Source organism: Elephas maximus, chromosome 10 (genome assembly GCF_024166365.1).
Source record: "Elephas maximus indicus isolate mEleMax1 chromosome 10, mEleMax1 primary haplotype, whole genome shotgun sequence".
In the NCBI taxonomy this organism is placed as follows: domain Eukaryota; kingdom Metazoa; phylum Chordata; class Mammalia; order Proboscidea; family Elephantidae; genus Elephas; species Elephas maximus.
The window spans coordinates 33,145,010-33,152,216 of record NC_064828.1 but is presented as its reverse complement, the minus strand read 5'-3'; the positions used below and the strand labels follow the sequence as shown (position 1 = coordinate 33,152,216).

At 40.6% G+C, this 7,207-nt stretch overlaps 1 long non-coding RNA gene across 1 annotated transcript; it reads right to left on the bottom strand.

The window, feature by feature from the left end:
* Positions 1-6,021: 6,021 nt before the first annotated feature.
* On the bottom strand, positions 6,022-6,744 carry LOC126084646 (uncharacterized). Its single transcript, XR_007519044.1, has 3 exons — positions 6,647-6,744; positions 6,463-6,563; positions 6,022-6,301 (listed from the first exon to the last, which is right to left on the bottom strand). It is a non-coding gene; the product is annotated as an uncharacterized LOC126084646 (long non-coding RNA).
* Positions 6,745-7,207: the final 463 nt, after the last annotated feature.

The window sequence follows — 7,207 nt, the reverse complement described above, 5'->3', positions numbered from 1 at the left end:
AATAATAATAACAACTGAGTTTTAGGAAATAAAACATTAAACTCTTCTGTCTCTTACATGCCTATGGGGATGGTTGCACTATCCCCTGATAGACATGTGACTTCAGCTTTCTCTGACTCCAGCTCTGAGAAGAGGTAAGAACCAGCTGCTCTGGGAGCCCCACACAGCAAGGTTTGGGGATAGGCAGCAGGTGTTTTGACAGCACTGTGCCATGACGCAGAAGTAGGTGCCCACATCTGCAGCTTGTGTGGCTCTGATGTGCAAGGAGCTGTCCCGTCTTGTAGTTCCATACTGAGCTGTCAGTCTTTTCTCCTTCACTTCCCCAGGCTTAACTAACTTTATCAAGAGGACGGGACTTGCCCCAGGCTTCTGCTTGTACCATTGTAAGTTGTTCAAAGTGCTTGAGGAATTGCAATAGGTGGTGAAGTTCTCTCCTTCCTGTAGGAGCAGGAACTCAGGAATTTGCTTCACCTGTTGTCCATTCCCCTCTGTTCAGAAAGGGAGTGGGAAACATCGAAGAAAATCTGATTAGATCTTTATTCTTTGGGCTATAATGGTCTTACTCTTCTTGTCTCTTTCTTCCTTCCCACATCTCCCTCCCTCGTCTTTCTCCTTTCAACTTTTTCTTTTTTTTAATTCTTGATTCTTAAAGAGAAACTCTCATTCCCTGCTTTTAGATAATTTTCTGCTATGTTCTGGAAGTAAGCAGGAAAGTCTCAAACTCACGTGACAATTGCACCCATAAGATCAACACTGGTACTGTGAGTAGCATCTCCCCCTCCTTCCTCTTCAGAAAGGATTGCTGAATCTGGCTGCTCCCTAAATGGGCTTCCCTTGTACAAGCCACTTCCCACCCCAAAGATGTAGTTATGGTCTATCACTGAGTTTTGTAAAGAAAAAGGAAGGGGTGGCTACAATTTGAGAAAGCCAATAAGACTGATCACCTTCGAAGGGGAGTCTGTGTTTGCAGATGCTGCCCCCCTGTGGCTTGGCTCAAAAATTGCTGACTTGATAACCAATTCTGTGGTTAAATGCTATGGCTGCTAACCAAAGAGTCGGCAGTTCGAATCCGCCAGGCGCTCCTTGGAAACTCTATGGGGCAGTTCTACTCTGTCCTACTGGGTCGCTATGAGTCGGAATCGACTCAATGGCACTGGGTTTGTTTTTTGTTTTTTTTTTTTAATCTAACTCAGGTGGTCAAGATTTGGAAGGACGGAGTTTACTAATTCTGGTATTGTTCAAGGAGGCATAATTTGCCTTTTAAAAATGGATTCTGTGATCTAAAACTAGCACATCAGATGGAAATGGACAGTTCCATTTTGTCATTTCCAGTATCCTTAGGAATCATGTTGTGTAGTGTGTGTATGCAAGCAATAATGGAACATATTCGGTCACATACATTTTAATAAATGTGAACATGGCTCGTAATTGGTTGTTATAGAAAATGGAAGGTGAAAACTACATATGTGTCTGTTGCCATCCAAATTACCCAATTTAGAGCACTTATCTGCCTTCCCACGATGTTACTTTTCCAAATGTCAGGAATTTAAAAAAAAGAAAAAAAAGTATAATTAGAAAAAAAAAGTCCTATCCATCTAATATCAATCCTTCTAGGAAGGATTCCTTAAAACAAAACACTTGGTACTTGGGTAGAACAGCATTCTACGGGCTCCCACAGAATTTTTGTCACAGGTATTGCAGCAATTCTTACTTGTATTATAACTATCTGTTTAATTGTCTCAGTTGGTCTCGTGTAACTTGAGGGTATGGACTGTATTGTCTTTAAGAACTGTGCTACCCTATGTGGTAGCCATTCGCTGCATGTGGCTACTTAAATCTAAATTAATTAAAATTAAATAAAATTTAAAAATTCAGTTTTTCAGTTATAATAGCAACATTTCAAGTGTTCAGTAGCCACATGGCTATTGGATAGTGCAGTCATAGAACATTTCCTCCATCTCAAAAAGTCCTCTTGGAAAACATTGCTCTAGAATGTAAGGTCTTTCAAAACAAGAAACTTTTCTATTGTTTGTTGATGTATCACAAGTACAGTCCCTGACGTGTGGTAGGCACTCAATAGATATTCGGCTGCTATTTGCCAACATTTCCCCAGAAACTGCTCTAAAACCCAAACTCATTGCTGTTGAATCAATTCCAACATATAGCGACTCTGCAGGACAGAGTGGAATTACCCCATCAGGTTTTCAAGGCTATAATCTTTATGGAAGCAGACTGTCATGTCTTTCTCCCACAGAGCAACTTGCAGGTACAAACTGCCAACCTTTCAGTTAGCAGCAAAGCGCTTAACCACTGCATCACCAGGGCTCCTTTACCTGGTAAATAGTTGGTTGAATGATAAATGAATGTGTGTATTTTGACGCACAATGTGTGAGGGTTTGAAGTCAAAGTAATTCAAAGAACAATCTAAATGGTGTTGGTTTGCCATTGTGCCTTTCCATGAATGTAAACACTTGAGGGTTGGTTGTAGCTATTTAGAAATGTTACCTTTGGGGAAAGGTATTAGTTTCTCAGGGCTGCTATAACAAATGAACACAAACTTGGTGGCTTAATACAACAAAAATGTATTCTCTTACAGTCCTGAAGGCCAGAAGATGGAAACAAGGTGTCAGAAAGGCCATGTTCCCTCTGAATGCTATGGAAGAATCTTGCCTTGCCTCTTCCAGCTTCTGGTGGTTCCAGACGTTTCTTGGCTTGTGGCTGTGTGACTCCAATTTCTGCCTCTGTCTTCAAGTGGATTTTTCATTTGTGTGTCTCTTTTAAGGACTGTTATTATTATTATTATTATTATTATTATTATTATTATTATTATTATTATTATTTTTTATCATTAGGTTTAGGGCCCAACCAGATAATGCAAGATGATTTCACACTGAGATCTTTAATTTAGTAACATCTGCAAAGACTCTTTGTCCATGTAAGGTCATATTCACAGGTTCTGGGCATTAGGATGTGGACATATCTTCTGAGGGGCCATTATTCAATCCATTACAGGAATTCTAATGTCTTTAAAGTGAACCTGTGTGTATCTAAATGGTAGAGATCTTGAGACTTGGTTTTGAGTCAGAAAGGAATCTGAATCTGAACAATAGCATAATGTGGAAACAGACCAAGAAGTAGTTTAAGGATATGGTGAAAAATGATGAAACCTGTGAGTTAAGGAAAAAAAAATTTTTTTCTTTTTAAATACACACTGTTGGGATGTTTTTTCTTCTAAGAAATGTTGGATCTGAATCCAAAAATGAAGATAGAATTGTTGATCCTATAAGAGTGAAGACTACTTCCCCTCCCAAAAGAACAAGTTGCTGGAAGAAGCACCTGTGGATGCTTTAAACGCTGTCATCTTCACACAGGAGCACTGCCTCAGTTTACACAGGGACATGTAAACGAAAACAGAGGAGTCTCCCACAGGAGAAGTTTGTCCTTTCCAAACTGACGGTGTGGTCTCTGTTATGAGTCTTAGGGTTTGAGGTGGAAATTGCTAAAGAAAAGGGGGAGGGTCTGTAATGCATTGATCTTAAAGAGTAAAAGAAATCTCTGCATTCCCAGTTGGAAATACTTGCACTGAATATAAATATAAAATAGCTCTTAATAGTAAATATTCTTGTCAAGAGAGTCCTGAGAGGATCAGATATAAGAATCCTTATTTTTTTTTTTTTATGATAAGCTGTTACAAGTGTAATCCATTGAGAACTCAGATAAGGAATAAGTGATGGTGCCTAAATGGGATCATGAAGGATGAGTAGTTTTGTGTCCATTTTACAATGGAAAAGTATATCCTGGGCAAAGAGGCCAAGATCTGCAAAGTCACATATTTAGGCAACAGCTTAATACGTGTGTAATAATATGTGCATAAATGGCCAGAAGTTTGAAAGGACTTATATACATCTAGAATATGTAGAGAAAAAGAGTGGAAGATGAAACTAGAAGGTAACTTGCAACAAAATTGTAAATGGCCTTGTGTGTTTTAATACAGAGTTTGAACTTTACAATTCCAATAGCTCCTCATCACCCAAAAATAAGCAGGGAGTAATCTATGAGTTGGAATCGACTTGGCGGCAATGGGTTAATATGATCAGAGAGATGTTTTATAATAACCACAGTGTTAGATTGGTAAAGTTGAGATAAGAGACAGTGTCTCAGTTTCATCGGGCTGCTGTAAGAAAATACTACAAAGTGGGTGGCTTTAAAGAACCACCCACTCATTCTCACAGTTCTGGAGGCTAGAAGTCCAAATCACTGGACATGTTTTGTGCATCATGATCTCTCTGGTATCTACCTCTCATAAAAAACTGAGCCTGTTGCCATCAACCCTGGTGGTGCAGTATTTAAGAGCTATGGCTGCTAACCAAAAGGTCAGCAATTTACATCCATCAGCCTCTCCTTGGAAGCCCTACAGGGCAGTTCTACTCTGTCCTATATGGTTGCTATGAGTCAGAATCAACTGAAGGGCAACGGGTTTGGTTTGGTTTTTGTTAGAGTACCATAAGGAGCACTGGTGGTGCAGCAATTAAGCAGCTTGGCTGCTAACCAAAAGGTCAGCAGTTCAAACCCAACAGCTGCTCTGTGGCAGTCTGTTTCCAAAAAGATTACAACCTTGGAAACCCTATAAGGCAGTTCCACTCTGTCCTATAGGATCACTGTGAGTTGGAATGCACTCAACAGCAACGAGCTTTTAGAGTGCCGATAGTGATGGAGTCTCAGAGTGGTGCAAATGGTTAAGTGCTCAGCTGCTAACTGGAAGGCTGGTGGTTTGAGTTTACCCAGAATTGCCTTGGAATAAAGTCCTGGTGATCTACTTCTAAAATATCAGCTCAGAAAAATCAGCTATTCAAAAACCCTATGGAGTATAGTCCTAGTCTGATACACATGGGGTCACCAGGAGTCTAAATCGACTCAACAGCAATTGGTTAGAGTACCAACGGGATCTCAAACTGGTAGATTGTTTGAAAATTTACAAAAGAAGCAGAGACCAGATACTTGATCTGCCTCAGATACCTGGACGTTATAAATGAAGAAACTTAAATAATGGAGAGTTCAATTACTCATTCAATACCACAATCATGATAAAAGAGGACAGACCACACTGATTAGTAAATCTCTCCTATCAGTGCCCCTTTTAGGTCCCACAAGTGATTTTTAAAAACGCAAATAGCCATATATGAGAAGAAATGAAACACAGGTGTTCACGTAGGGGGAAACAAAAAACCTGTTGCCTTCGAGTCAATTCCAACTCATAGCCACCTTGTAGGACAGAGTAAGCCTGCCCCCATAGGGCTTCCAAGACTGTAAATCTTTAGCGAGGCAGACTGACACGTCTTTCTCCCAGGGAGCAGCTGGTGTGTTTGAACCACCAACCTTCTGGTTAGCAGCTGAGCACTTAACCACGGTGCCTTCAGGGTTCCTTCATGTAGGGGGAAGGCAGAACTAAATCAAACAAACACAAAACCGCAAGGGATTAAATGAACCAATAATGGATTAAATGGTGTGAAACATGCAGATTTCTATACCAGGTATCTGAGGAGAGGGCATGACCTCATGCCCCTAGATAGCAATCCCCATGCATAGGTGTGAGGAAATGGGATGGAAAAGGTAGCTCTGGGGAAGTAGCAACAATTAAAGGTAAATACTACCCTTGTGTGCTCAGATTATTTCAGATAGGTTTGAGTAACTATCTAGATCATTTGGAATCATGCCCTAAGAGGAGGCAAGAATCTGACTCAGTGATTTGGGTAACATATTGGTGGGAGTCAGGGGTAGTGATGTTTAATAACAACTCACTTAGCTCAGGGAGCTACAATTACTAGAATGAATGTTTATATATATTTGCATTTTTCCTCACTGTTGAAAACACTGTGATTCACTGACTTTGCCTTTCTCCAAACCCCATCTGGAGACTAATAAAAACCCACACAAAGCTCTTCGTTGAAGCTGGTCACCAGAGCAGCACCAGCCACAGGTTTGGGTACAGGCTGCAGGTGTCTGAAGAGCACTGTGTCAAAGGCACAAAGATAGGTGGCTGAGTCTTCAAGTTGGGATCCTTTGATGTACAAATAGCTGAAACTCTTCTTAGTATTAATAGTGGCTCTTAGACGTCCTTCTGATTTATCCCCACTTGAAAGCAGTAAAAACAGGATCTTGGGGCTTTTGGCTCGTTCCCAGCTGTACCAGTGTAAGGCATAAAAAGAGCTGGAAGGGAAGCTGCAGGTGAAATTTGTGCTGTCTCCCTTCTGAACATTCAGCGACTGAGGACTCTGTTCCACATTGACTTTGCTGCTCACTCCTGCTCAGAAAGACAAGGTCAGATGTGAAAACTGGTCTCTCTACAAGTTTGTATTTTCTTCACACGTTCTCATATAAAACACTGGATGCATCCTCTCTCTTCCTTACACCTTCCCCTCATCCCAGGCTGGTCAGAATGTCTTCAGCAACTCCAGAACTTACCCCCAAGATGAAGCCATAGGATCAGCAATGAGGCTGCCAAAGGATTCTTCTCCATTTATCCTGCCCAGGAACGTTCTGCAGCCTGGTTCTCTGGAAATATTCTGCTTCAGAAAACAGGAGTATGAGTCTGGTTGCTCAACCAATCAGAAACAAGCTCCTGTAAATGTATTAGAAATATACATACCAACCAATTCTACCGTAGATTCAGTGTTCCAGGGTTCACAAGGAGGAATCAAACACTGCCTTCTTGAGGCCAAGTTCACAAACACTGAGGAAATTGCCCATGAGTTTGGAACACAAAAAGAGTTGGAAACCTTTAAGAAGTGGGGCTGCCTAATTGTGGATTGGTATTATTCAAGTTTAGAGGAAATTGTGGGTGGGATGGCAGTCTGCGATAGGTAAAGCACTGAAGGGAGGATTTCCTTTATGAATTTCTGTCAAGATTTCGTTTAAACTTCCAAATCCCTCCAAATTATAAATGTACTCATGTCCAATGTGCTACCTACTAAACTACCTTTTGCTTTGTGTACATTATTCTAATGAAGTAGTCATGCAATAGACTTATTCCTATTCCCAATTTACGATGAAGAAAACTAAAGCTTGAAGAGATTGAGTAGTTTACTTAAGGTTGATTATCTGATAAGTGGCATAGTCAGAATGAGAACATACATCTATCCAGCTCTGGAGTTCATGTTGTTGGGAATCTGCCATACCACCTTTATATGTGACGTTCATAAATGTTTTC